General features: G+C 39.1%; 33 non-coding genes across 33 annotated transcripts; all 33 read right to left on the reverse strand.

Annotated features, from left to right (window-relative positions):
- Positions 1 to 4,960: 4,960 nt before the first annotated feature.
- On the reverse strand, positions 4,961 to 5,033 carry trnam-cau (transfer RNA methionine (anticodon CAU)). The gene has a single exon. It is a non-coding gene; the product is annotated as a tRNA-Met (tRNA).
- A 638-nt stretch (positions 5,034 to 5,671) lies between these two features.
- trnam-cau (transfer RNA methionine (anticodon CAU)) lies at positions 5,672 to 5,744 on the reverse strand. Its single transcript has one exon. It is a non-coding gene; the product is annotated as a tRNA-Met (tRNA).
- A 284-nt stretch (positions 5,745 to 6,028) lies between these two features.
- On the reverse strand, positions 6,029 to 6,101 carry trnam-cau (transfer RNA methionine (anticodon CAU)). Its single transcript has one exon. It is a non-coding gene; the product is annotated as a tRNA-Met (tRNA).
- Positions 6,102 to 6,736: 635 nt separating this feature from the next.
- On the reverse strand, positions 6,737 to 6,809 carry trnam-cau (transfer RNA methionine (anticodon CAU)). Its single transcript has one exon. It is a non-coding gene; the product is annotated as a tRNA-Met (tRNA).
- Positions 6,810 to 7,449: 640 nt separating this feature from the next.
- trnam-cau (transfer RNA methionine (anticodon CAU)) lies at positions 7,450 to 7,522 on the reverse strand. Its single transcript has one exon. It is a non-coding gene; the product is annotated as a tRNA-Met (tRNA).
- A 282-nt stretch (positions 7,523 to 7,804) lies between these two features.
- On the reverse strand, positions 7,805 to 7,877 carry trnam-cau (transfer RNA methionine (anticodon CAU)). The gene has a single exon. It is a non-coding gene; the product is annotated as a tRNA-Met (tRNA).
- A 271-nt stretch (positions 7,878 to 8,148) lies between these two features.
- trnam-cau (transfer RNA methionine (anticodon CAU)) lies at positions 8,149 to 8,221 on the reverse strand. Its single transcript has one exon. It is a non-coding gene; the product is annotated as a tRNA-Met (tRNA).
- Positions 8,222 to 8,505: 284 nt separating this feature from the next.
- Positions 8,506 to 8,578, reverse strand: trnam-cau (transfer RNA methionine (anticodon CAU)). The gene has a single exon. It is a non-coding gene; the product is annotated as a tRNA-Met (tRNA).
- Positions 8,579 to 8,860: 282 nt separating this feature from the next.
- Positions 8,861 to 8,933, reverse strand: trnam-cau (transfer RNA methionine (anticodon CAU)). The gene has a single exon. It is a non-coding gene; the product is annotated as a tRNA-Met (tRNA).
- A 629-nt stretch (positions 8,934 to 9,562) lies between these two features.
- trnam-cau (transfer RNA methionine (anticodon CAU)) lies at positions 9,563 to 9,635 on the reverse strand. The gene has a single exon. It is a non-coding gene; the product is annotated as a tRNA-Met (tRNA).
- Positions 9,636 to 9,919: 284 nt separating this feature from the next.
- On the reverse strand, positions 9,920 to 9,992 carry trnam-cau (transfer RNA methionine (anticodon CAU)). Its single transcript has one exon. It is a non-coding gene; the product is annotated as a tRNA-Met (tRNA).
- A 982-nt stretch (positions 9,993 to 10,974) lies between these two features.
- Positions 10,975 to 11,047, reverse strand: trnam-cau (transfer RNA methionine (anticodon CAU)). The gene has a single exon. It is a non-coding gene; the product is annotated as a tRNA-Met (tRNA).
- A 283-nt stretch (positions 11,048 to 11,330) lies between these two features.
- On the reverse strand, positions 11,331 to 11,403 carry trnam-cau (transfer RNA methionine (anticodon CAU)). Its single transcript has one exon. It is a non-coding gene; the product is annotated as a tRNA-Met (tRNA).
- Positions 11,404 to 11,688: 285 nt separating this feature from the next.
- On the reverse strand, positions 11,689 to 11,761 carry trnam-cau (transfer RNA methionine (anticodon CAU)). The gene has a single exon. It is a non-coding gene; the product is annotated as a tRNA-Met (tRNA).
- Positions 11,762 to 13,457: 1,696 nt separating this feature from the next.
- trnam-cau (transfer RNA methionine (anticodon CAU)) lies at positions 13,458 to 13,530 on the reverse strand. The gene has a single exon. It is a non-coding gene; the product is annotated as a tRNA-Met (tRNA).
- A 1,717-nt stretch (positions 13,531 to 15,247) lies between these two features.
- On the reverse strand, positions 15,248 to 15,320 carry trnam-cau (transfer RNA methionine (anticodon CAU)). Its single transcript has one exon. It is a non-coding gene; the product is annotated as a tRNA-Met (tRNA).
- A 995-nt stretch (positions 15,321 to 16,315) lies between these two features.
- Positions 16,316 to 16,388, reverse strand: trnam-cau (transfer RNA methionine (anticodon CAU)). The gene has a single exon. It is a non-coding gene; the product is annotated as a tRNA-Met (tRNA).
- A 995-nt stretch (positions 16,389 to 17,383) lies between these two features.
- trnam-cau (transfer RNA methionine (anticodon CAU)) lies at positions 17,384 to 17,456 on the reverse strand. Its single transcript has one exon. It is a non-coding gene; the product is annotated as a tRNA-Met (tRNA).
- Positions 17,457 to 17,739: 283 nt separating this feature from the next.
- trnam-cau (transfer RNA methionine (anticodon CAU)) lies at positions 17,740 to 17,812 on the reverse strand. Its single transcript has one exon. It is a non-coding gene; the product is annotated as a tRNA-Met (tRNA).
- Positions 17,813 to 18,452: 640 nt separating this feature from the next.
- On the reverse strand, positions 18,453 to 18,525 carry trnam-cau (transfer RNA methionine (anticodon CAU)). The gene has a single exon. It is a non-coding gene; the product is annotated as a tRNA-Met (tRNA).
- A 1,695-nt stretch (positions 18,526 to 20,220) lies between these two features.
- On the reverse strand, positions 20,221 to 20,293 carry trnam-cau (transfer RNA methionine (anticodon CAU)). Its single transcript has one exon. It is a non-coding gene; the product is annotated as a tRNA-Met (tRNA).
- Positions 20,294 to 20,577: 284 nt separating this feature from the next.
- On the reverse strand, positions 20,578 to 20,650 carry trnam-cau (transfer RNA methionine (anticodon CAU)). The gene has a single exon. It is a non-coding gene; the product is annotated as a tRNA-Met (tRNA).
- A 284-nt stretch (positions 20,651 to 20,934) lies between these two features.
- Positions 20,935 to 21,007, reverse strand: trnam-cau (transfer RNA methionine (anticodon CAU)). The gene has a single exon. It is a non-coding gene; the product is annotated as a tRNA-Met (tRNA).
- Positions 21,008 to 21,288: 281 nt separating this feature from the next.
- Positions 21,289 to 21,361, reverse strand: trnam-cau (transfer RNA methionine (anticodon CAU)). The gene has a single exon. It is a non-coding gene; the product is annotated as a tRNA-Met (tRNA).
- Positions 21,362 to 21,644: 283 nt separating this feature from the next.
- Positions 21,645 to 21,717, reverse strand: trnam-cau (transfer RNA methionine (anticodon CAU)). The gene has a single exon. It is a non-coding gene; the product is annotated as a tRNA-Met (tRNA).
- Positions 21,718 to 21,996: 279 nt separating this feature from the next.
- Positions 21,997 to 22,069, reverse strand: trnam-cau (transfer RNA methionine (anticodon CAU)). Its single transcript has one exon. It is a non-coding gene; the product is annotated as a tRNA-Met (tRNA).
- Positions 22,070 to 23,066: 997 nt separating this feature from the next.
- Positions 23,067 to 23,139, reverse strand: trnam-cau (transfer RNA methionine (anticodon CAU)). Its single transcript has one exon. It is a non-coding gene; the product is annotated as a tRNA-Met (tRNA).
- A 282-nt stretch (positions 23,140 to 23,421) lies between these two features.
- Positions 23,422 to 23,494, reverse strand: trnam-cau (transfer RNA methionine (anticodon CAU)). Its single transcript has one exon. It is a non-coding gene; the product is annotated as a tRNA-Met (tRNA).
- A 284-nt stretch (positions 23,495 to 23,778) lies between these two features.
- Positions 23,779 to 23,851, reverse strand: trnam-cau (transfer RNA methionine (anticodon CAU)). The gene has a single exon. It is a non-coding gene; the product is annotated as a tRNA-Met (tRNA).
- Positions 23,852 to 24,133: 282 nt separating this feature from the next.
- trnam-cau (transfer RNA methionine (anticodon CAU)) lies at positions 24,134 to 24,206 on the reverse strand. Its single transcript has one exon. It is a non-coding gene; the product is annotated as a tRNA-Met (tRNA).
- A 283-nt stretch (positions 24,207 to 24,489) lies between these two features.
- On the reverse strand, positions 24,490 to 24,562 carry trnam-cau (transfer RNA methionine (anticodon CAU)). The gene has a single exon. It is a non-coding gene; the product is annotated as a tRNA-Met (tRNA).
- A 281-nt stretch (positions 24,563 to 24,843) lies between these two features.
- trnam-cau (transfer RNA methionine (anticodon CAU)) lies at positions 24,844 to 24,916 on the reverse strand. Its single transcript has one exon. It is a non-coding gene; the product is annotated as a tRNA-Met (tRNA).
- A 283-nt stretch (positions 24,917 to 25,199) lies between these two features.
- On the reverse strand, positions 25,200 to 25,272 carry trnam-cau (transfer RNA methionine (anticodon CAU)). The gene has a single exon. It is a non-coding gene; the product is annotated as a tRNA-Met (tRNA).
- Between the last annotated feature and the right edge of the window lie 33 nt (positions 25,273 to 25,305).

Consider the following 25,305-nt stretch of genomic DNA (forward strand, 5'->3'; position numbering starts at 1 on the left):
CATATCGATATGTATTACTTTAGAATGAAATCAATCTTTTTTTCTCAGGGGTTGTCGAATTTCAGACCATACATACATGTTGGCACGGTGTTTTCAACATCACTGTAAAAATCTGACGTTTGGTATCGATATTTTTTGTCTTCAATTTGGATATTTTTGCAAGAAGTGTCTCGTTAGCGCAGTAGGTAGCGCGTCAGTCTCATAATCTGAAGGTCGTGAGTTCGATCCTCACACGGGGCAGCAAGGCTTTTAAAAAGACAGTGTTGGCTGAAGATGAAGTGAAAATGAATTCACTCTCGTTTTGGACTTTCACACAATACATACATACCTTAAGGGAAGATTTCGGTAGTAGCTGTATGGTTAGTGAGAAAGTCCATATTGCAAATGTACGGTCCCTTACTAGACGTCCGAAATCGTTTGTAAAATTCGCGGACGGCGTCGGGCCGAGCGGCAGGGCCGGACCTACCAGGAAGTCATCAAATGAACCTTGTCGGACATTCGGTTTCCGTTTTACAAAAATAATACGATTTTGGTCATTTTGCCGCTGTCATGGAATATCCCACAAGAGGGCATAAGCAATCATATTGCTATTGGACAAAACATCACGATTCACGACGGGGCCTTATCTCGAAAACGGAAAATATTTCGAAGCCGAAACTCGGTGAGCGTAGGTTTGGCATAATGGGCAGTTGGCCCCGAACAAGATGGCGTCTAGGCCTCAACGGTTTTTGAGTTATGGCCATTTATCTGGGATTAAAGGTTCCAAAATGAAAATAGAGAAATTATTTTTCCACTTCACGTCAAAGTCAAGGAGCCTCCGGTGTCAATAAAAAAAGAACCAGCCATTTATCTATCCTCATTTAAGAGAAATCGTACAATGACAGATTGGTGATGTTCACGGATAGGTGTTTTTTTTTTTCAACGGTTACAGATCCAGTTGCAGGGTGTTCTTACGAATCTTTTTAAAGTGTGCTGCGGAGCTCTGCGAGATTTCTGTGATTTTCTATGATTTTCTGAAATAACACACACTCACTAAACCCTCCGTAAATAACTCAGTTCTTAACGTAAAGACTTAAAACTCAGGATTCTGTAAAGGCATAACCCAATCAGGATATGATATTTATTTATAGCTTCCTGTGCCAACCGGAAGTGCCTTAAATGGTATCACAGTGGCAGTTTCCAAGGGTTAAAAAGGTCAGATCTTTTCAAAACTTCATATGTGTGATTAGGCAACCCCCATAAACTGTAAGTCAGTCATTTCTCCCAACAGATGTCAAAGAAAAGCTCTCTCTCACACACACACACACAGAAACACACACAGCAAGGATGGAGTGACAAAGTGCGGTGCTTAAAGACACACAAAGCCTACAATGGCATTTCCATATTCTCTAGGGCGTGCCGAGTTCAACGAGATGCCCCGCTTGACCGTAGCTCGCTCGGTCTAAGCACAGCGACCATTAGAAAAGTAGGCCCAAAATTAAGCCTGCCCCACCACGTCATTTGCTTTTGGGTGACAGTGAGAGAACCTTTAGGGTGAGAAGCACAATTCGACCTCAGGTATGTTCCTAAGGTCCTTCCGATCCGTGCAAGCCTAATGTTGACCGTGTGGCATTAACCCTTAATAGTTAAAAGAAGGTGTTTACTTCAAAGAGTTTGCATTGACTTGTCTCCCCATAGGAATACATTGCCTGCACCCCTAAATTCTAGGGTTATATGGTCTATATGGGTTATGAATGCCGTATGAACCTGTCTTTGGTAACAGTCCATCAGGCCAGTATGAGGTCTACCTGTGTTGATTTTAAGCTTCCTGGACCAACCGGAAGTGGTTCAAATCACCCTAAAAGTGTTTTTCCATACCCTGCCTGCAGTTTGATAGACATAGTGCATTCAACCCTGTGTAAATCAGTCAATTCTTAACGTAAGGACTTAAAACTCAGGATTCTGTAAAAGCATACCCCAGTGGGGATATGTGTTGACTTATAGCTTCCTGTACCAACCGGAAGTGCCATAATTGGTGTCTCTTGGGCTGTTTCGAGGGGTTAAAAAAGTCAGATCTTTCCAAAACTTCATATATGTGATTAGGCAACCCCCATGAACTGTAAATCAGTAATTTTTCCCATAAAATTTCAAAGGAAAACTAAATCACACACACACACAGCTTGGAAGTAGGGACCCATTGGGGTGCGTAGAGACATACACTGCCTGCATTAGTTAACCTTGTTGGAACTTTTAAAGAACCGCCAGACCTAGAGTTCCGAAACTTTGTAATCCTGTTCTAGACCTCAGGTCGATAGTGCGTGGTGAGTTGCGTGGCTCTAGACGGTTCTCGGACCGAGAAACAGCTTCGTACATTTGCAATGACTTCAATTCATTTTGACCATTACGAAAATGGCGACATTTAGAAATGTCTCAGAGACACAAGACTAGGTGCATTGCGACCGTCTCGGCCCATATAGACAGACTCCAACGTTTCTGTCCGATAGCTCATTCAAGGACCCCGTAGCAAGTCATAGAAAAAAGTTGATTTTCAGCACCAATTAGGGTTTTGCTCGGACACCAAATGACCGATCGAGCCGAAACTTGGGATTCGGGGTCGCCTCAGCTAGGCCTACACGTAACATAAGAAATGGACCCGCAGCTAGAACGTAACTATGTGTTTTATGTTTTTTTGAACCGAAGGTGTTGTGAATTTTGGGCCAGTTCTGAAGTATGTCAGAGAGTATGTCAGTTGGCTACTAAACGAGTTGGAAAAAGTGGGTTTGGTGTCAGTTTGTATCAGTTTGGTGTCAGAATGATATCTAATTTACTGATGGACGGTGACTTGCTGGTGACTCTTGTCCATTTGCAATATGTTTAAACAGGGAAGTACCATCACCAAAAGTGACATTCTGAAATCAACCCTAACGAGCCATTGAGATGAACCAGAATCACTGCCCAGCCATCCCGAGTTCATCGGGCAAGTCAATTTCACATTCCTGCAGGATTTTTATAGCATGACAAATTCGTGATGGTACCTGCCCATTGAACCATATTGCAAATGCACAGTGACTTTGCAAAAGTAAGAAAACATAAACAAATGGACATAATGAAATCACCTTATTTGTATTTTTGGGTTACCAGTTGCACAACAATGCACGTGCATTTGCAATATGATTCAACAGTGAAAAAACATCACCAAATGGACATTATGAAATCAACACAACGAGTGATGGAAAGGTACAACTATCACTGCTCGGCCATCCTGTGTTCATCAGGCCAGTCAATTTAGCATTTTTGAGCATGTCAAATTTCATATGATATTTGGCCCCCAAAAAAGTGACTTTTGACTTTGACTTTTGACTTCCTATGAAATCATATTGTAAATGGACAAATCATATTCAAGTAAAAAAATTTAAAAAATTATGATATTAAAATACAACTACAGTATGTTGATACAGTTCTTATACGTGTGTAATTGACACAAAATTTGAAAGAATTTCGAAAAACGGTCCAGAAAGCACTTTTTTAAGGGGTGATTTTTAGTTTTTGACAAAAAAATCATTTTTTCAAAATTTTGCTTTTGGACGTTGACTTGGGTTACATTTCCAATATGAAAAACCACGGTGGAGCGGATTCGCCACCTGTTGGATTTTTAAAGTGTTACAACTGGCAATAGCCATATGGCATTTGCAATACACTTTGCATGAATCAACGCCGAATTGGGTAGTATTGGACAATGTGTATATGGTTTGTCCGATGCCAATGACTTCCCATTCATTTTTGTCCAAATCAGGGGGGTCTTCCCTTACGATGTGGTATCCACCTTGACAAAAGTATGTATTGTGTGAAAGTCAAAAACGACAGAGAATTCATTTTCACTTCATCTTCAGCCAACACTGTCTTTTTAAAAGGATTACTGCCCCGTGTGAGGATTGAACTCACGACCTTCAGATTATGAGACTGACACGCTACCTACTGCGCTAACGAGGCCCTTCTTGCAAAAATATCCAAAAATACATTTAAAAAATATTGATACCAAACTTCAGATATTTACAGTGATGTTGAAACCACCGTGCCAAAATGTATGTATGGTCTGAAATTCGACAACCCCTGAGACAAAAAGATTGATTTCATTCTAAAGTAATACATATCGATATGGACCTTACGATGTGGTATCTACCTTGACAAAAGTATGTATTGTGTGAAAGTCCAAAACGACCGTGAATTAGTTTTCACTTCATCTTCAGCCAACACTGTCTTTTTAAAAGCTTTGCTGCCCCGTTTGAGGATCGAACTCAGGACCATCAGATTATGAGACTGACGCGCTACCTACTGCGCTAATGAGGCACTTCTGCCAAAATTATACAAAATGAATAAAAAAATATCGATACCGAACGTCAGATTTTTACAGTGATGTTGAAACCACCGTGCCAAAATGGATGTCTGGTCTGAAATTCGACAACCCCTGAGAAAAAAAGATTGATTTCATTCTAAAGTAATACATATCGATATGGACCTTACGATGTGGTATCCACCTTGACAAAAGTATGTATTGTGTGAAAGTCCAAAACGACAGTGAACTCATTTTCACTTTATCTTCAGCCAACACTGTCTTTTTGAAAGCTTTGCTGCCCCGTGTGAGGATCAAACTCACGACCTTCAGATTATGAGACTGACGCAGTACCTACTGCGCCAACGAGGCCCTTCTTGCAACAATAACCAAAAAGAAGAAAAAAAAATATTGATACCGAACGTCAGATTTTTACAGTGATGTTGAAACCACCGTGCCAAAATGTATGTATGGTCTGAAATTCAACAACCCCTGAGAAAAAAAGATTGATTTCATTCGAAAGTAATACATATCGATATGGACCTTACGATATGGTATCCACCTTGACAAAAGTATGTATTGTGTGAAAGTCCAAAACGACAGTGTATTCATTTTCACCTTCAGCCAACACTGTCTTTTTAAAAGGTTTGCTGCCCCGTGTGAGGATCGAACTCACGACCTTCAGATTATGAGACTGACGCGCTACCTACTGCGCTAACGAGGCACTTCTTGCAAAAATATCCAAATTGAAGACAAAAAATATCGATACCGAACGTCAGATTTTTACAGTGATGTTGAAACCACCGTGCCAAAATGTATGTATGGTCTGAAATTCGACAACCCCTGAGACAAAAAGATTGATTTCATTCTAAAGTAATACATATCGATATGGACCTTACGATGTGGTATCCACCTTGACAAAAGTATGTATTGTGTGAAAGTCCAAAACGACAGTGAATTCATTTTCACTTCATCTTCAGCCAACACTGTCTTTTTGAAAGCTTTGCTGCCCCGTGTGAGGATCGAACTCACGACCTTCAGATTATGAGACTGACGTGCTACCTACTGCGCTAACGAGGCCCTTCTTGCAAAAATATCCAAAAAGAAATTTAAAAATATCGATACCAAACTTCAGATTTTTACAGTGATGTTGAAACCACCGTGCCAAAATGTATGTATGGTCTGAAATTCGACAACCCCTGAGAAAAAAGATTGATTTCATTCTAAAGTAATACATATCGATATGGACCTTACGATGTGGTATCCACCTTGACAAAAGTATGTATTGTGTGAAAGTCCAAAACGACAGTGAATTCATTTTCACTTCATCTTCAGCCAACACTGTCTTTTTAAAAGCTTTGCTGCCCCGTGTGAGGATCGAACTCACGACCTTCAGATTATGAGACTGACGCGCTACCTACTGCGCTAACGAGGCCCTTCTTGCAAAAATATCCAAAAAGAAATTTAAAAAATACCGATACCAAACGTCAGATTTTTACAGTGATGTTGAAACCACTGTGCCAAAATGTATGTATGGTCTGAAATTCGACAACCCCTGAGACAAAAAGATTGATTTCATTCTAAAGTAATACATATCGATATGGACCTTACGATGTGGTATCCACCTTGACAAAAGTATGTATTGTGTGAAAGTCCAAAACAACAGTGAATTCATTTTCACTTCATCTTCAGCCAACACTGTCTTTTTAAAAGCTTTGCTGCCCCGTGTGAGGATCGAACTCACGACCTTCAGATTATGAGACTGACGCGCTACCTACTGCGCTAACGAGGCCCTTCTTGCAAAAATATCCAAATTGAAGACAAAAAATATCGATACCGAACGTCAGATTTTTACAGTGATGTTGAAACCACCGTGCCAAAATGTATGTATGGTCTGAAATTCGACAACCCCTGAGAAAAAAGATTGATTTCATTCTAAAGTAATACATATCGATATGGACCTTACGATGTGGTATCCACCTTGACAAAAGTATGTATTGTGTGAAAGTCCAAAACGACAGTGAATTCATTTTCACTTCATCTTCAGCCAACACTGTCTTTTTAAAAGCTTTGCTGCCCGTGTGAGGATCGAACTCACGACCTTCAGATTATGAGACTGACGCGCTACCTACTGCGCTAACGAGGCACTTCTTGCAAAAATATCCAAAATGAAGAAAAAAATATCGATACCGAACGTCAGATTTTTACAGTGATGTTGAAACCACCGTGCCAAAATGTATGTATGGTCTGAAATTCGACAACCCCTGAGAAAAAAGATTGATTTCATTCTAAAGTAATACATATCGATATGGACCTTACGATGTGGTATCCACCTTGACAAAAGTATGTATTGTGTGAAAGTCCAAAACGACAGTGAATTCATTTTCACTTCATCTTCAGCCAACACTGTCTTTTTAAAAGCTTTGCTGCCCCGTGTGAGGATCGAACTCACGACCTTCAGATTATGAGACTGACGCGCTACCTACTGCGCTAACGAGGCACTTCTTGCAAAAATATCCAAAATGAAGGAAAAAAATATCGATACCGAACGTCAGATTTTTACAGTGATGTTGAAACCACCGTGCCAAAATGTATGTATGGTCTGAAATTCGACAACCCCTGAGACAAAAAGATTGATTTCATTCTAAAGTAATACATATCGATATGGACCTTACGATGTAGTATCCACCTTGACAAAAGTATGTATTGTGTGAAAGTCCAAAACGACAGTGAATTCATTTTCACTTCATCTTCAGCCAACACTGTCTTTTTGAAAGCTTTGCTGCCCCGTGTGAGGATCGAACTCACGACCTTCAGATTATGAGACTGACGCACTACCTACTGCGCTAACGAGGCCCTTCTTGCAAAAATATCCAAAAAGAAATTTAAAAAATATTGATACCAAACTTCAGATATTTACAGTGATGTTGAAACCACCGTGCCAAAATGTATGTATGGTCTGAAATTCGACAACCCCTGAGACAAAAAGATTGATTTCATTCTAAAGTAATACATATCGATATGGACCTTACGATGTAGTATCCACCTTGACAAAAGTATGTATTGTGTGAAAGTCCAAAACGACAGTGAATTCATTTTCACTTCATCTTCAGCCAACACTGTCTTTTTAAAAGCTTTGCTGCCCCGTGTGAGGATCGAACTCACGACCTTCAGATTATGAGACTGACGCGCTACCTACTGCGCTAACGAGGCCCTTCTTGCAAAAATATCCAAAATTAAGAAAAAAAATATCGATACCAAACTTCAGATATTTACAGTGATGTTGAAACCACCGTGCCAAAATGTATGTATGGTCTGAAATTCGACAACCCCTGAGAAAAAAGATTGATTTCATTCTAAAGTAATACATATCGATATGGACCTTACGATGTAGTATCCACCTTGACAAAAGTATGTATTGTGTGAAAGTCCAAAACGACAGTGAATTCATTTTCACTTCATCTTCAGCCAACACTGTCTTTTTAAAAGCTTTGCTGCCCCGTGTGAGGATCGAACTCACGACCTTCAGATTATGAGACTGACGCGCTACCTACTGCGCTAACGAGGCCCTTCTTGCAAAAATATCCAAAATGAAGGAAAAAAATATCGATACCGAACGTCAGATTTTTACAGTGATGTTGAAACCACCGTGCCAAAATGTATGTATGGTCTGAAATTCGACAACCCTGAGACAAAAAGATTGATTTCATTCTAAAGTAATACATATCGATATGGACCTTACGATGTAGTATCCACCTTGACAAAAGTATGTATTGTGTGAAAGTCCAAAACGACAGTGAATTCATTTTCAGCCAACACTGTCTTTTTAAAAGCTTTGCTGCCCCGTGTGAGGATCGAACTCACGACCTTCAGATTATGAGACTGACGCGCTACCTACTGCGCTAACGAGGCCCTTCTTGCAAAAATATCCAAAAAGAAATTTAAAAAATACCGATACCAAACTTCAGATTTTTACAGTGATGTTGAAACCACCGTGCCAAAATGTATGTATGGTCTGAAATTCGACAACCCCTGAGACAAAAAGATTGATTTCATTCTAAAGTAATACATATCGATATGGACCTTACGATGTAGTATCCACCTTGACAAAAGTATGTATTGTGTGAAAGTCCAAAACGACAGTGAATTCATTTTCACTTCATCTTCAGCCAACACTGTCTTTTTAAAAGGTTTGCTGCCCCGTGTGAGGATCGAACTCACGACCTTCAGATTATGAGACTGACGCGCTACCTACTGCGCTAACGAGGCCCTTCTTTCAAAAATATCCAAAATGAAGAAAAAAATATCGATACCGAACGTCAGATTTTTACAGTGATGTTGAAACCACCGTGCCAAAATGTATGTATGGTCTGAAATTCGACAACCCCTGAGACAAAAAGATTGATTTCATTCTAAAGTAATACATATCGATATGGACCTTACGATGTGGTATCCACCTTGACAAAAGTATGTATTGTGTGAAAGTCCAAAACGACAGTGAATTCATTTTCACTTCATCTTCAGCCAACACTGTCTTTTTAAAAGCTTTGCTGCCCCGTGTGAGGATCGAACTCACGACCTTCAGATTATGAGACTGACGCGCTACCTACTGCGCTAACGAGGCCCTTCTTGCAAAAATATCCAAAAAGAAATAAAAAAAATACCGATACCAAACGTCAGATTTTTACAGTGATGTTGAAACCACTGTGCCAAAATGTATGTATGGTCTGAAATTCGACAACCCCTGAGACAAAAAGATTGATTTCATTCTAAAGTAATACATATCGATATGGACCTTACGATGTGGTATCCACCTTGACAAAAGTATGTATTGTGTGAAAGTCCAAATCGACAGTGTATTCATTTTCAGCCAACACTGTCTTTTTAACAGCTTTGCTGCCCCGTGTGAGGACCGAACTCACGACCTTCAGATTATGAGACTGACGCGCTACCTACTGCGCTAACGAGGCCCTTCTTGCAAAAATATCCAAAAAGAAGAAAAAAAAATATTGATACCAAACTTCAGATTTTACAGTGATGTTGAAACCACCGTGCCAAAATGTATGTATGGTCTGAAATTCGACAACCCCTGAGACAAAAAGATTGATTTCATTCTAAAGTAATACATATCGATATGGACCTTACGATGTGGTATCCACCTTGACAAAAGTATGTATTGTGTGAAAGTCCAAAACGACAGTGAATTCATTTTCACTTCATCTTCAGCCAACACTGTCTTTTTGAAAGCTTTGCTGCCCCGTGTGAGGATCGAACTCACGACCTTCAGATTATGAGACTGACGCGCTACCTACTGCGCTAACGAGGCCCTTCTTGCAAAAATATCCAAAAAGAAATTTAAAAAATATCGATACCAAACTTCAGATTTTTACAGTGATGTTGAAACCACCGTGCCAAAATGTATGTATGGTCTGAAATTCGACAACCCCTGAGACAAAAAGATTGATTTCATTCTAAAGTAATACATATCGATATGGACCTTACGATGTGGTATCCACCTTGACAAAAGTATGTATTGTGTGAAAGTCCAAAACGACAGTGAATTCATTTTCACTTCATCTTCAGCCAACACTGTCTTTTTAAAAGGTTTGCTGCCCCGTGTGAGGATCGAACTCACGACCTTCAGATTATGAGACTGACGCGCTACCTACTGCGCTAACGAGGCCCTTCTTGCAAAAATATCCAAAAAGAAGAAAAAAATATTGATACCGAACTTCAGATTTTTACAGTGATGTTGAAACCACCGTGCCAAAATGTATGTATGGTCTGAAATTCGACAACCCCTGAGAAAAAAAGATTGATTTCATTCTAAAGTAATACATATCGATATGGACCTTACGATGTGGTATCCACCTTGACAAAAGTATGTATTGTGTGAAAGTCCAAAATGACAGTGAATTCATTTTCACTTCATCTTCAGCCAACACTGTCTTTTTAAAAGCTTTGCTGCCCCGTGTGAGGATCGAACTCACGACCTTCAGATTATGAGACTGACGCACTACCTACTGCGCTAACAAGGCCCTTCTGGCAAAAATATCCAAAAAGAAATTGAAAAAATATTGATACCAAACTTCAGATATTTACAGTGATGTTGAAACCACCGTGCCAAAATGTATGTATGGTCTGAAATTCGACAACCCCTGAGAAAAAAAGATTGATTTCATTCTAAAGTAATACATATCGATATGGACCTTACGATGTGGTATCCACCTTGACAAAAGTATGTATTGTGTGAAAGTCCAAAACAACAGTGAATTCATTTTCAGCCAACACTGTCTTTTTGAAAGCTTTGCTGCCTAGTGTGAGGATCGAACTCACGACCTTCAGATTATGAGACTGACGCGCTACCTACTGCGCTAACGAGGCCCTTCTTGCAAAAATATCCAAAATGAAGAAAAAAATATCGATACCGAACGTCAGATTTTTACAGTGATGTTGAAACCACCGTGCCAAAATGTATGTATGGTCTGAAATTCGACAACCCCTGAGAAAAAAGATTGATTTCATTCTAAAGTAATACATATCGATATGGACCTTACGATGTGGTATCCACCTTGACAAAAGTATGTATTGTGTGAAAGTCCAAAACGACAGTGAATTCATTTTCACTTCATCTTCAGCCAACACTGTCTTTTTAAAAGGTTTGCTGCCCCGTGTGAGGATCGAACTCACGACCTTCAGATTATGAGACTGACGCGCTACCTACTGCGCTAACGAGGCCCTTCTTGCAAAAATATCCAAAAAGAAATTTAAAAAATATTGATACCAAACTTCAGATATTTACAGTGATGTTGAAACCACCGTGCCAAAATGTATGTATGGTCTGAAATTCGACAACCCCTGAGAAAAAAGATTGATTTCATTCTAAAGTAATACATATCGATATGGACCTTACGATGTGGTATCCACCTTGACAAAAGTATGTATTGTGTGAAAGTCCAAAACGACAGTGAATTCATTTTCACTTCATCTTCAGCCAACACTGTCTTTTTGAAAGCTTTGCTGCCCCGTGTGAGGATCGAACTCACGACCTTCAGATTATGAGACTGACGCGCTACCTACTGCGCTAACGAGGCCCTTCTTGCAAAAATATCCAAAAAGAAATTTAAAAAAATACCGATACCAAACTTCAGATTTTTACAGTGATGTTGAAACCACTGTGCCAAAATGTATGTATGGTCTGAAATTCGACAACCCCTGAGACAAAAAGATTGATTTCATTCTAAAGTAATACATATCGATATGGACCTTACGATGTGGTATCCACCTTGACAAAAGTATGTATTGTGTGAAAGTCCAAAACGACAGTGAATTCATTTTCACTTCATCTTCAGCCAACACTGTCTTTTTAAAAGGTTTGCTGCCCCGTGTGAGGATCGAACTCACGACCTTCAGATTATGAGACTGACGCGCTACCTACTGCGCCAACGAGGCCCTTCTTGCAAAAATATCCAAAAAGAAGTAAAAAAATATTGATACCGAACGTCAGATTTTTACAGTGATGTTGAAACCACCGTGCCAAAATGTATGTATGGTCTGAAATTCGACAACCCCTGAGAAAAAAAGATTGATTTCATTCTAAAGTAATACATATCGATATGGACCTTACGATGTGGTATCCACCTTGACAAAAGTATGTATTGTGTGAAAGTCCAAAACGACAGTGAATTCATTTTCACTTCATCTTCAGCCAACACTGTCTTTTTAAAAGGTTTGCTGCCCCATGTGAGGATCGAACTCACGACCTTCAGATTATGAGACTGACGCGCTACCTACTGCGCTAACGAGGCACTTCTTGCAAAAATATCCAAATTTTAGACAAAAAATATCGATACCGAACGTCAGATTTTTACAGTGATGTTGAAACCACCGTGCCAAAATGTATGTATGGTCTGAAATTCGACAACCCCTGAGAAAAAAAGATTGATTTCATTCTAAAGTAATACATATCGATATGGACCTTACGATGTGGTATCCACCTTGACAAAAGTATGTATTGTGTGAAAGTCCAAAACAACAGTGAATTCATTTTCAGCCAACACTGTCTTTTTAAAAGCCTTGCTGCCCCGTGTGAGGATCGAACTCACGACCTTCAGATTATGAGACTGACGCGCTACCTACTGCACTAACGAGGCACTTCTTGCAAAAATATCCAAATTGAAGACAAAAAATATTGATACCGAACGTCAGATTTTTACAGTGATGTTGAAACCACCGTGCCAAAATGTATGTATGGTCTGAAATTTGACAACCCTGAGACAAAAAGATTGATTTCATTCTAAAGTAATACATATCGATATGGACCTTACGATGTAGTATCCACCTTGACAAAAGTATGTATTGTGTGAAAGTCCAAAACGACAGTGAATTCATTTTCACTTCATCTTCAGCCAACACTGTCTTTTTAAAAGGTTTGCTGCCCCGTGTGAGGATCGAACTCACGACCTTCAGATTATGAGACTGACGCGCTACCTACCGCGCTAACGAGGCCCTTCTTCCAAAAATATCCAAAAAGAAATTTAAAAAATATCGATACCGAACGTCAGATATTTACAGTGATGTTGAAACCACCGTGCCAAAATGTATGTATGGTCTGAAATTCGACAACCCTGAGACAAAAAGATTGATTTCATTCTAAAGTAATACATATCGATATGGACCTTACGATGTAGTATCCACCTTGACAAAAGTATGTATTGTGTGAAAGTCCAAAACGACAGTGAATTCATTTTCACTTCATCTTCAGCCAACACTGTCTTTTTAACAGCTTTGCTGCCCCGTGTGAGGACCGAACTCACGACCTTCAGATTATGAGACTGACGCGCTACCTACTGCGCTAACGAGGCCCTTCTTCCAAAAATATCCAAAAAGAAATTTAAAAAATATTGATACCAAACTTCAGATATTTACAGTGATGTTGAAACCACCGTGCCAAAATGTATGTATGGTCTGAAATTCGACAACCCCTGAGACAAAAAGATTGATTTCATTCTAAAGTAATACATATCGATATGGACCTTACGATGTAGTATCCACCTTGACAAAAGTATGTATTGTGTGAAAGTCCAAAACGACAGTGAATTCATTTTCACTTCATCTTCAGCCAACACTGTCTTTTTGAAAGCTTTGCTGCCCCGTGTGAGGATCGAACTCACGACCTTCAGATTATGAGACTGACGCGCTACCTACTGCGCTAACGAGGCCCTTCTTCCAAAAATATCCAAAAAGAAATTTAAAAAATATTGATACCAAACTTCAGATATTTACAGTGATGTTGAAACCACCGTGCCAAAATGTATGTATGGTCTGAAATTCGACAACCCTGAGACAAAAAGATTGATTTCATTCTAAAGTAATACATATCGATATGGACCTTACGATGTAGTATCCACCTTGACAAAAAAAAGTATGTTTTGTGATGTTAAAAAGTCAAAAATGACAGTGAATTCATTTTCACTTCATCTTCAGCCAACACTGTCTTTTTAAAAGCTTTGCTGCCCCGTGTGAGGATCGAACTCACGACATTCAGATTATGAGACTGACGCGCTACCTACTGCGCTAAAGAGGCACTTCTTGCAAAAATATCAAATTGAAGACAAAAAATATCAATACCGAACGTCAGATTTTTACAGTGATGTTGAAACCACCGTGCCAAAATGTATGTATGGTCTGAAATTCGACAACCCCTGAGAAAAAAAGATTGATTTCATTCTAAAGTAATACATATCGATATGGACCTTACGATGTGGTATCCACCTTGACAAAAGTATGTATTGTGTGAAAGTCCAAAACAACAGTGAATTCATTTCACTTCATCTTCAGCCAACACTGTCTTTTTGAAAGCTTTGCTGCCCCGTGTGAGGATCGAACTCACGACCTTCAGATTATGAGACTGACGCGCTACCTACTGCACTAACGAGGCCCTTCCTGCAAAAATATCCAAAAAGAAATGTAAAAAATACCGATACCAAACTTCAGATTTTTACAGTGATGTTGAAACCACTGTGCCAAAATGTATGTATGGTCTGAAATTCGACAACCCCTGAGACAAAAAAGATTGATTTCATTCTAAAGTAATACATATCGATATGGACCTTACGATGTAGTATCCACCTTGACAAAAGTATGTATTGTGTGAAAGTCCAAAACGACAGTGAATTCATTTTCACTTCATCTTCAGCCAACACTGTCTTTTTAAAAGGTTTGCTGCCCCGTGTGAGGATCGAACTCACGACCTTCAGATTATGAGACTGACGCGCTACCTACTGCGCTAACAAGGCCCTTCTTTCAAAAATATCCAAAAAGAAATTTAAAAAATACCGATACCAAACTTCAGATTTTTACAGTGATGTTGAAACCACCGTGCCAAAATGTATGTATGGTCTGAAATTCGACAACCCCTGAGACAAAAAGATTGATTTCATTCTAAAGTAATACATATCGATATGGACCTTACGATGTAGTATCCACCTTGACAAAAGTATGTATTGTGTGAACGTCCAAAATAACTTTCAAGTCATTTTCACTTCATCTTCAGCCAACACTGTCTTTTTGAAGGCTTTGCTGCCCCGTGTGAGGATCAAACTCACGACCTTCAGATTATGAGACTGACGCGCTACCTACTGCGCTAACGAGGCCCTTCTTGCAAAAATATCCAAAATGAAGAAAAAAAATATCGATACCGAACGTCAGATTTTTACAGTGATGTTGAAACCACCGTGCCAAAATGTATGTATGGTCTGAAATTCGACAACCCCTGAGAAAAAAAGATTGATTTCATTCTAAAGTAATACATATCGATATGGACCTTACGATGTGGTATCCACCTTGACAAAAGTATGTATTGTGTGAAAGTCCAAAACGACAGTGAATTCATTTTCACTTCATCTTCAGCCAACACTGTCTTTTTAAAAGCTTTGCTGCCCCGTGTGAGGATCGAACTCACGACCTTCAGATTATGAGACTGACGCGCTACCTACTGCGCTAACGAGGCCCTTCTTGCAAAAATATCCAAATTGAAGAAAAAAAATATCGATACCGAACGTCAGATTTTTACAGTGATGTTGAAACCACCGTGCCAAAATGTATGTATGGTCTGAAATTCGACAACCCCTGAGACAAAAAGATTGATTTCATTCTAAAGTAATACATATCGATATGGACCTTACGATGTAGTATCCACCTTGACAAAAGTATGTATTGTGTGAAAGTCCAAAACGACAGTGAATTCATGTTCGCTTCATCTTCAGCCAACACTGTCTTTTTGAAAGCTTTGCTGCCCCGTGTGAGGATCGAACTCACGACCTTCAGATTATGAGACTGACGCGGTACCTACTGCGCTAACAAGGCCCTTCCTGCAAAAATATCCTAAATGAAGAAAAAAAATATTGATACCGAACGTCAGATTTTTACAGTGATGTTGAAACCACCGTGCCAAAATGTATGTATGGTCTGAAATTCGACAACCCCTGAGACAAAAAGATTGATTTCATTCTAAAGTAATACATATCGATATGGACCTTACGATGTAGTATCCACCTTGACAAAAGTATGTATTGTGTGAAAGTCCAAAACGACAGTGAATTCATTTTAACTTCATCTTCAGCCAACAATGTCTTTTTGAAAGCTTTGCTGCCCCGTGTGAGGATCGAACTCACGACCTTCAGATTATGAGACTGATGCGCTACCTACTGCGCTAACGAGGCACTTCTTTCAATAGTATCCAAAAAGATATTTTAAAAATATCGATACAAACTTCAGATTTTTACAGTGATGTTGAAACCACCGTGCCAAAATGTATGTATGGTCTGAAATTCGACAACCCCTGAGACAAAAAGATTGATTTCATTCTAAAGTAATACATATCGATATGGACCTTACGATGTGGTATCCACCTTGACAAAAGTATGTATTGTGTGAAAGTCCAAAATGACAGTGAATTCATTTTCACTTCATCTTCAGCCAACACTGTCTTTTTGAAAGCTTTGCTGCCCCGTGTGAGGATCGAACTCACGACCTTCAGATTATGAGACTGACGCGCTACCTACTGCGCTAACGAGGCCCTTCTTCCAAAAATATCCAAAAAGAAATTTTAAAAATATTGATACCAAACTTCAGATATTTACAGTGATGTTGAAACCACCGTGCCAAAATGTATGTATGGTCTGAAATTCGACAACCCTGAGACAAAAAGATTGATTTCATTCTAAAGTAATACATATAGATATGGACCTTACGATGTAGTATCCACCTTGACAAAAGTATGTATTGTGTGAAAGTCCAAAACGACAGTGAATTCATTTTCACTTCATCTTCAGCCAACACTGTCTTTTTAAAAGGTTTGCTGCCCCGTGTGAGGATCGAACTCACGACCTTCAGATTATGAGACTGACGCGCTACCTACTGCGCTAATGAGGCCCTTCTTGCAAAAATACCCAAAAAGGAAAAAAAAAATATCGATACCGAACTTCAGGATTTTACAGTGATGTTGAAACCACCGTGCCAAAATGTATGTATGGTCTGAAATTCGACAACCCCTGAGAAAAAAAGATTGATTTCATTGTAAAGTAATACATATCGATATGGACCTTACGATGTGGTATCATTCTTGACAAAAGTATGTATTGTGTGAAAGTCCAAAACGACAGTGAATTCATTTTCACTTTATCTTCAGCCAACACGGTCGTTTTTAAAGCTTTGCTGCCCCGTGTGAGGATCGAACTCACGAGCATCAGATTATGAGACTGACGCGGTACCTACTGCGCTAACAAGGCCCTTCCTGCAAAAACATCCTAAATGAAGAAAAAAAATATCGATACCGAACGTCAGATTTTTACAGTGATGTTGAAACCACCGTGCCAAAATGTATGTATGGTCTGAAATTCGACAACCCCTGAGAAAAAAAGATTGATTTCATTCTAAAGTAATACATATCGATATGGACCTTACGATGTGGTATCCACCTTGACAAAAGTATGTATTGTGTGAAAGTCCAAAACGACAGTGAATTCATTTTCACTTCATCTTCAGCCAACACTGTCTTTTTAAAAGCTTTGCTGCCCCGTGTGAGGATCGAACTCACGACCTTCAGATTATGAGACTGACGCGCTACCTACTGCGCTAACGAGGCACTTCTTGCAAAAATATCCAAATTGAAGAAAAAAAATATCGATACCGAACGTCAGATTTTTACAGTGATGTTGAAACCACCGTGCCAAAATGTATGTATGGTCTGAAATTCGACAACCCCTGAGACAAAAAGATTGATTTCATTCTAAAGTAATACATATCGATATGGACCTTACGATGTAGTATCCACCTTGACAAAAGTATGTATTGTGTGAAAGTCCAAAATGACAGTGAATTCATTTTCACTTCATCTTCAGCCAACACTGTCTTTTTGAAAGCTTTGCTGCCCCGTGTGAGGATCGAACTCACGACCTTCAGATTATGAGACTGACGCGCTACCTACTGCGCTAACGAGGCCCTTCTTGCAAAAATATCCAAAAAGAAAAAAAAAATATCGATACCGAACTTCAGGATTTTACAGTGATGTTGAAACCACCGTGCCAAAATGTATGTATGGTCTGAAATTCGACAACCCCTGAGAAAAAAAGATTGATTTCATTCTAAAGTAATACATATCGATATGGACCTTACGATGTGGTATCCACCTTGACAAAAGTATGTATTGTGTGAAAGTCCAAAACGACAGTGAATTCATTTTCACTTCATCTTCAGCCAACACTGTCTTTTTAAAAGGTTTGCTGCCCCGTGTGAGGATCGAACTCACGACCTTCAGATTATGAGACTGACGCGCTACCTACTACGCTAACGAGGCCCTTCTTGCAAAAATATCCAAAAAGAAAGAAAAAAAATATCGATACCAAACTTCAGATTTTTACAGTGATGTTGAAACCACCGTGCCAAAATGTATGTATGGTCTGAAATTCGACAACCCCTGAGACAAAAAGATTGATTTCATTCTAAAGTAATACATATCGATATGGACCTTACGATGTAGTATCCACCTTGACAAAAGTATGTATTGTGTGAAAGTCCAAAACGACAGTGAATTCATTTTCACTTCATCTTCAGCCAACACTGTCTTTTTAAAAGGCTTTGCTGCCCCGTGTGAGGATCGAACTCACGACCTTCAGATTATGAGACTGACGCGCTACCTACTGCGCTAACGAGGCCCTTCTTGCAAAAATATCCAAATTGAAATAAAAAATATCGATACCGAACGTCAGATTTTTACAGTGATGTTGAAACCACCGTGCCAAAATGTATGTATGGTCTGAAATTCGACAACCCCTGAGAAAAAAGATTGATTTCATTCTAAAGTAATACATATCGATATGGACCTTACGATGTGGTATCCACCTTGACAAAAGTATGTATTGTGTGAAAGTCCAAAACGACAGTGAATTCATTTTCACTTCATCTTCAGCCAACACTGTCTTTTTAAAAGCTTTGCTGCCCCGTGTGAGGATCGAACTCACGACCTTCAGATTATGAGACTGACGCGCTACCTACTGCGCTAATGAGGCCCTTCTTGCAAAAATACCCAAAAAGGAAAAAAAAAATATCGATACCGAACTTCAGGATTTTACAGTGATGTTGAAACCACCGTGCCAAAATGTATGTATGGTCTGAAATTCGACAACCCCTGAGAAAAAAAGATTGATTTCATTCTAAAGTAATACATATCGATATGGACCTTACGATGTGGTATCCACCTTGACAAAAGTATGTATTGTGTGAAAGTCCAAAACGACAGTGAATTCATTTTCACTTCATCTTCAGCCAACACTGTCTTTTTAAAAGCTTTGCTGCCCCGTGTGAGGATCGAACTCACGAGCTTCAGATTATGAGACTGACGCGCTACCTACTGCGCTAACAAGGCCCTTCCTGCAAAAACATCCTAAATGAAGAAAAAAAATATCGATACCGAACGTCAGATTTTTACAGTGATGTTGAAACCACCGTGCCAAAATGTATGTATGGTCTGAAATTCGACAACCCCTGAGAAAAAAAGATTGATTTCATTCTAAAGTAATACATATCGATATGGACCTTACGATGTGGTATCCACCTTGACAAAAGTATGTATTGTGTGAAAGTCCAAAACGACAGTGAATTCATTTTCACTTCATCTTCAGCCAACACTGTCTTTTTAAAAGGCTTGCTGCCCCTTGTGAGGATCGAACTCACGAGCTTCAGATTATGAGACTGACGCACTACCTACTGCTCTAATGAGGCACTTCCTGCAAAAATATCCAAATTGAAGAAAAAAAATATCGATACCGAACGTCAGATTTTTACAGTGATGTTGAAACCACCGTGCCAAAATGTATGTATGGTCTGAAATTCGACAACCCCTGAGACAAAAAGATTGATTTCATTCTAAAGTAATACATATCGATATGGACCTTACGATGTAGTATCCACCTTGACAAAAGTATGTATTGTGTGAAAGTCCAAAATGACAGTGAATTCATTTTCAGCCAACACTGTCTTTTTGAAAGCTTTGCTGCCCCGTGTGAGGATCGAACTCACTACCTTCAGATTATGAGACTGAGGCGCTACCTACTGCGCTAACGAGGCCCTTCTTGCAAAAATATCCAAAAAGAAATTTAAAAAATATCGATACCAAAATTCAGATATTTACAGTGATGTTGAAACCACCGTGCCAAAATGTATGTATGGTCTGAAATTCGACAACCCCTGAGACAAAAAGATTGATTTCATTCTAAAGTAATACATATCGATATGGACCTTACGATGTGGTATCCACCTTGACAAAAGTATGTATTGTGTGAAAGTCCAAAACGACAGTGAATTCATTTTCACTTCATCTTCAGCCAACACTGTCTTTTTAAAAGGTTTGCTGCCCCGTGTGAGGATCGAACTCACGACCTTCAGATTATGAGACTGACGCGCTACCTACTGCGCTAACGAGGCCCTTCTTGCAAAAATATCCAAAAAGAAATTTAAAAAATATTGATACCAAACTTCAGATATTTACAGTGATGTTGAAACCACCGTGCCAAAATGTATGTATGGTCTGAAATTCGACAACCCCTGAGACAAAAAGATTGATTTCATTCTAAAGTAATACATATCGATATGGACCTTACGATGTGGTATCCACCTTGACAAAAGTATGTATTGTGTGAAAGTCCAAAACGACAGTGAATTCATTTTCACTTCATCTTCAGCCAACACTGTCTTTTTAAAAGGTTTGCTGCCCCGTGTGAGGATCGAACTCACGACCTTCAGATTATGAGACTGACGCGCTACCTACTGCGCTAACGAGGCCCTTCTTGCAAAAATATCCAAAAAGAAATTTAAAAAATATTGATACCAAACTTCAGATTTTTACAGTGATGTTGAAACCACCGTGCCAAAATGTATGTATGGTCTGAAATTCGACAACCCCTGAGACAAAAAGATTGATTTCATTCTAAAGTAATACATATCGATATGGACCTTACGATGTGGTATCCACCTTGACAAAAGTATGTATTGTGTGAAAGTCCAAAACGACAGTGAATTCATTTTCACTTCATCTTCAGCCAACACTGTCTTTTTAAAAGGTTTGCTGCCCCGTGTGAGGATCGAACTCACGACCTTCAGATTATGAGACTGACGCGCTACCTACTGCGCTAACGAGGCCCTTCTTGCAAAAATATCCAAAAAGAAAAAAAAATATTGATACCAAACTTCAGATATTTACAGTGATGTTGAAACCACCGTGCCAAAATGTATGTATGGTCTGAAATTCGACAACCCCTGAGACAAAAAGATTGATTTCATTCTAAAGTAATACATATCGATATGGACCTTACGATGTGGTATCCACCTTGACAAAAGTATGTATTGTGTGAAAGTCCAAAACGACAGTGAATTCATTTTCACTTCATCTTCAGCCAACACTGTCTTTTTAAAAGCTTTGCTGCCCCGTGTGAGGATCGAACTCACGACCTTCAGATTATGAGACTGACGCGCTACCTACTGCGCTAACGAGGCCCTTCTTGCAAAAATATCCAAAAAGAAATTTAAAAAATATCGATACCAAACTTCAGATATTTACAGTGATGTTGAAACCACCGTGCCAAAATGTATGTATGGTCTGAAATTCGACAACCCCTGAGAAAAAAGATTGATTTCATTCTAAAGTAATACATATCGATATGGACCTTACGATGTGGTATCCACCTTGACAAAAGTATGTATTGTGTGAAAGTCCAAAACGACAGTGAATTCATTTTCACTTCATCTTCAGCCAACACTGTCTTTTTGAAAGCTTTGCTGCCCCGTGTGAGGATCGAACTCACGACCTTCAGATTATGAGACTGACGCGCTACCTACTGCGCTAACGAGGCCCTTCTTGCAAAAATATCCAAAAGAAAAAAAAATATCGATACCAAACTTCAGATTTTACAGTGATGTTGAAACCACCGTGCCAAAATGTATGTATGGTCTGAAATTCGACAACCCCTGAGACAAAAAGATTGATTTCATTCTAAAGTAATACATATCGATATGGACCTTACGATGTGGTATCCACCTTGACAAAAGTATGTATTGTGTGAAAGTCCAAAACGACAGTGAATTCATTTTCACTTCATCTTCAGCCAACACTGTCTTTTTAAAAGCTTTGCTGCCCCGTGTGAGGATCGAACTCACGACCTTCAGATTATGAGACTGACGCGCTACCTACTGCGCTAACGAGGCCCTTCTTGCAAAAATATCCAAAAAGAAATTTAAAAATATCGATACCAAACTTCAGATTTTACAGTGATGTTGAAACCACCGTGCCAAAATGTATGTATGGTCTGAAATTCGACAACCCCTGAGAAAAAAAGATTGATTTCATTCTAAAGTAATACATATCGATATGGACCTTACGATGTGGTATCCACCTTGACAAAAGTATGTATTGTGTGAAAGTCCAAAACGACAGTGAATTCATTTTCACTTCATCTTCAGCCAACACTGTCTTTTTAAAAGGTTTGCTGCCCCGTGTGAGGATCGAACTCACGACCTTCAGATTATGAGACTGACGCACTACCTACTGCGCTAACGAGGCCCTTCTTGCAAAAATATCCAAAAAGGAAAAAAAAATATCGATACCGAACTTCAGATTTTTACAGTGATGTTGAAACCACCGTGCCAAAATGTATGTATGGTCTGAAATTCGACAACCCCTGAGACAAAAAGATTGATTTCATTCTAAAGTAATACATATCGATATGGACCTTACGATGTGGTATCCACCTTGACAAAAGTATGTATTGTGTGAAAGTCCAAAATGACAGTGAAGTCATTTTCACTTCATCTTCAGCCAACAATGTATTTTTGAAAGCTTTGCTGCCCCGTGTGAGGATGAAACTCACTACCTTCAGATTATGAGACTGAGGCGCTACCTACTGCGCTAACGAGGCCCTTCTTGCAAAAATATCCAAAAGAAAGAAATTTAAAAAATATCGATACCAAACTTCAGATATTTACAGTGATGTTGAAACCACCGTGCCAAAATGTATGTATGGTCTGAAATTCGACAACCCCTGAGAAAAAAAGATTGATTTCATTCTAAAGTAATACATATCGATATGGACCTTACGATGTGGTATCCACCTTGACAAAAGTATGTATTGTGTGAAAGTCCAAAACGACAGTGAATTCATTTTCACTTCATCTTCAGCCAACACTGTCTTTTTAAAAGGTTTGCTGCCCCGTGTGAGGATCGAACTCACGACCTTCAGATTATGAGACTGACGCGCTACCTACTGCGCTAACGAGGCCCTTCTTGCAAAAATATCCAAAAAGAAAAAAAAAATATCGATACCAAACTTCAGATATTTACAGTGATGTTGAAACCACCGTGCCAAAATGTATGTATGGTCTGAAATTCGACAACCCCTGAGACAAAAAGATTGATTTCATTCTAAAGTAATACATATCGATATGGACCTTACGATGTGGTATCCACCTTGACAAAAGTATGTATTGTGTGAAAGTCCAAAACGACAGTGAATTCATTTTCACTTCATCTTCAGCCAACACTGTCTTTTTAAAAGGTTTGCTGCCCCGTGTGAGGATCGAACTCACGACCTTCAGATTATGAGACTGACGCGCTACCTACTGCGCTAACGAGGCCCTTCTTGCAAAAATATCCAAAAAGAAATTTAAAAAATATTGATACCAAACTTCAGATTTTTACAGTGATGTTGAAACCACCGTGCCAAAATGTATGTATGGTCTGAAATTCGACAACCCCTGAGACAAAAAGATTGATTTCATTCTAAAGTAATACATATCGATATGGACCTTACGATGTGGTATCCACCTTGACAAAAGTATGTATTGTGTGAAAGTCCAAAACGACAGTGAATTCATTTTCACTTCATCTTCAGCCAACACTGTCTTTTTAAAAGGTTTGCTGCCCCGTGTGAGGATCGAACTCACGACCTTCAGATTATGAGACTGACGCGCTACCTACTGCGCTAACGAGGCCCTTCTTGCAAAAATATCCAAAAAGAATTAAAAAAATATTGATACCAAACTTCAGATTTTACAGTGATGTTGAAACCACCGTGCCAAAATGTATGTATGGTCTGAAATTCGACAACCCCTGAGACAAAAAGATTGATTTCATTCTAAAGTAATACATATCGATATGGACCTTACGATGTGGTATCCACCTTGACAAAAGTATGTATTGTGTGAAAGTCCAAAACGACAGTGAATTCATTTTCACTTCATCTTCAGCCAACACTGTCTTTTTAAAAGGTTTGCTGCCCCGTGTGAGGATCGAACTCACGACCTTCAGATTATGAGACTGACGCGCTACCTACTGCGCTAACGAGGCCCTTCTTGCAAAAATATCCAAAAAGAAATTTAAAAAATATTGATACCAAACTTCAGATATTTACAGTGATGTTGAAACCACCGTGCCAAAATGTATGTATGGTCTGAAATTCGACAACCCCTGAGACAAAAAGATTGATTTCATTCTAAAGTAATACATATCGATATGGACTTACGATGTGGTATCCACCTTGACAAAAGTATGTATTGTGTGAAAGTCCAAAACGACAGTGAATTCATTTTCACTTCATCTTCAGCCAACACTGTCTTTTTGAAAGCTTTGCTGCCCCGTGTGAGGATCGAACTCACGACCTTCAGATTATGAGACTGACGCGCTACCTACTGCGCTAACGAGGCCCTTCTTGCAAAAATATCCAAAAAGAAAAAAAAATATCGATACCAAACTTCAGATTTTTACAGTGATGTTGAAACCACCGTGCCAAAATGTATGTATGGTCTGAAATTCGACAACCCCTGAGACAAAAAGATTGATTTCATTCTAAAGTAATACATATCGATATGGACCTTACGATGTGGTATCCACCTTGACAAAAGTATGTATTGTGTGAAAGTCCAAAACGACAGTGAATTCATTTTCACTTCATCTTCAGCCAACACTGTCTTTTTAAAAGGTTTGCTGCCCCGTGTGAGGATCGAACTCACGACCTTCAGATTATGAGACTGACGCGCTACCTACTGCGCTAACGAGGCCCTTCTTGCAAAAATATCCAAAAAGAAATTTAAAAAATATTGATACCAAACTTCAGATTTTTACAGTGATGTTGAAACCACCGTGCCAAAATGTATGTATGGTCTGAAATTCGACAACCCCTGAGAAAAAAGATTGATTTCATTCTAAAGTAATACATATCGATATGGACCTTACGATGTGGTATCCACCTTGACAAAAGTATGTATTGTGTGAAAGTCCAAAACGACAGTGAATTCATTTTCACTTCATCTTCAGCCAACACTGTCTTTTTAAAAGGTTTGCTGCCCCGTGTGAGGATCGAACTCACGACCTTCAGATTATGAGACTGACGCGCTACCTACTGCGCTAACGAGGCCCTTCTTGCAAAAATATCCAAAAAGAAATTTAA

The sequence above is a fragment of the Oncorhynchus nerka genome, linkage group LG15, assembly GCF_034236695.1.
Source record: "Oncorhynchus nerka isolate Pitt River linkage group LG15, Oner_Uvic_2.0, whole genome shotgun sequence".
Taxonomy (NCBI): domain Eukaryota; kingdom Metazoa; phylum Chordata; class Actinopteri; order Salmoniformes; family Salmonidae; genus Oncorhynchus; species Oncorhynchus nerka.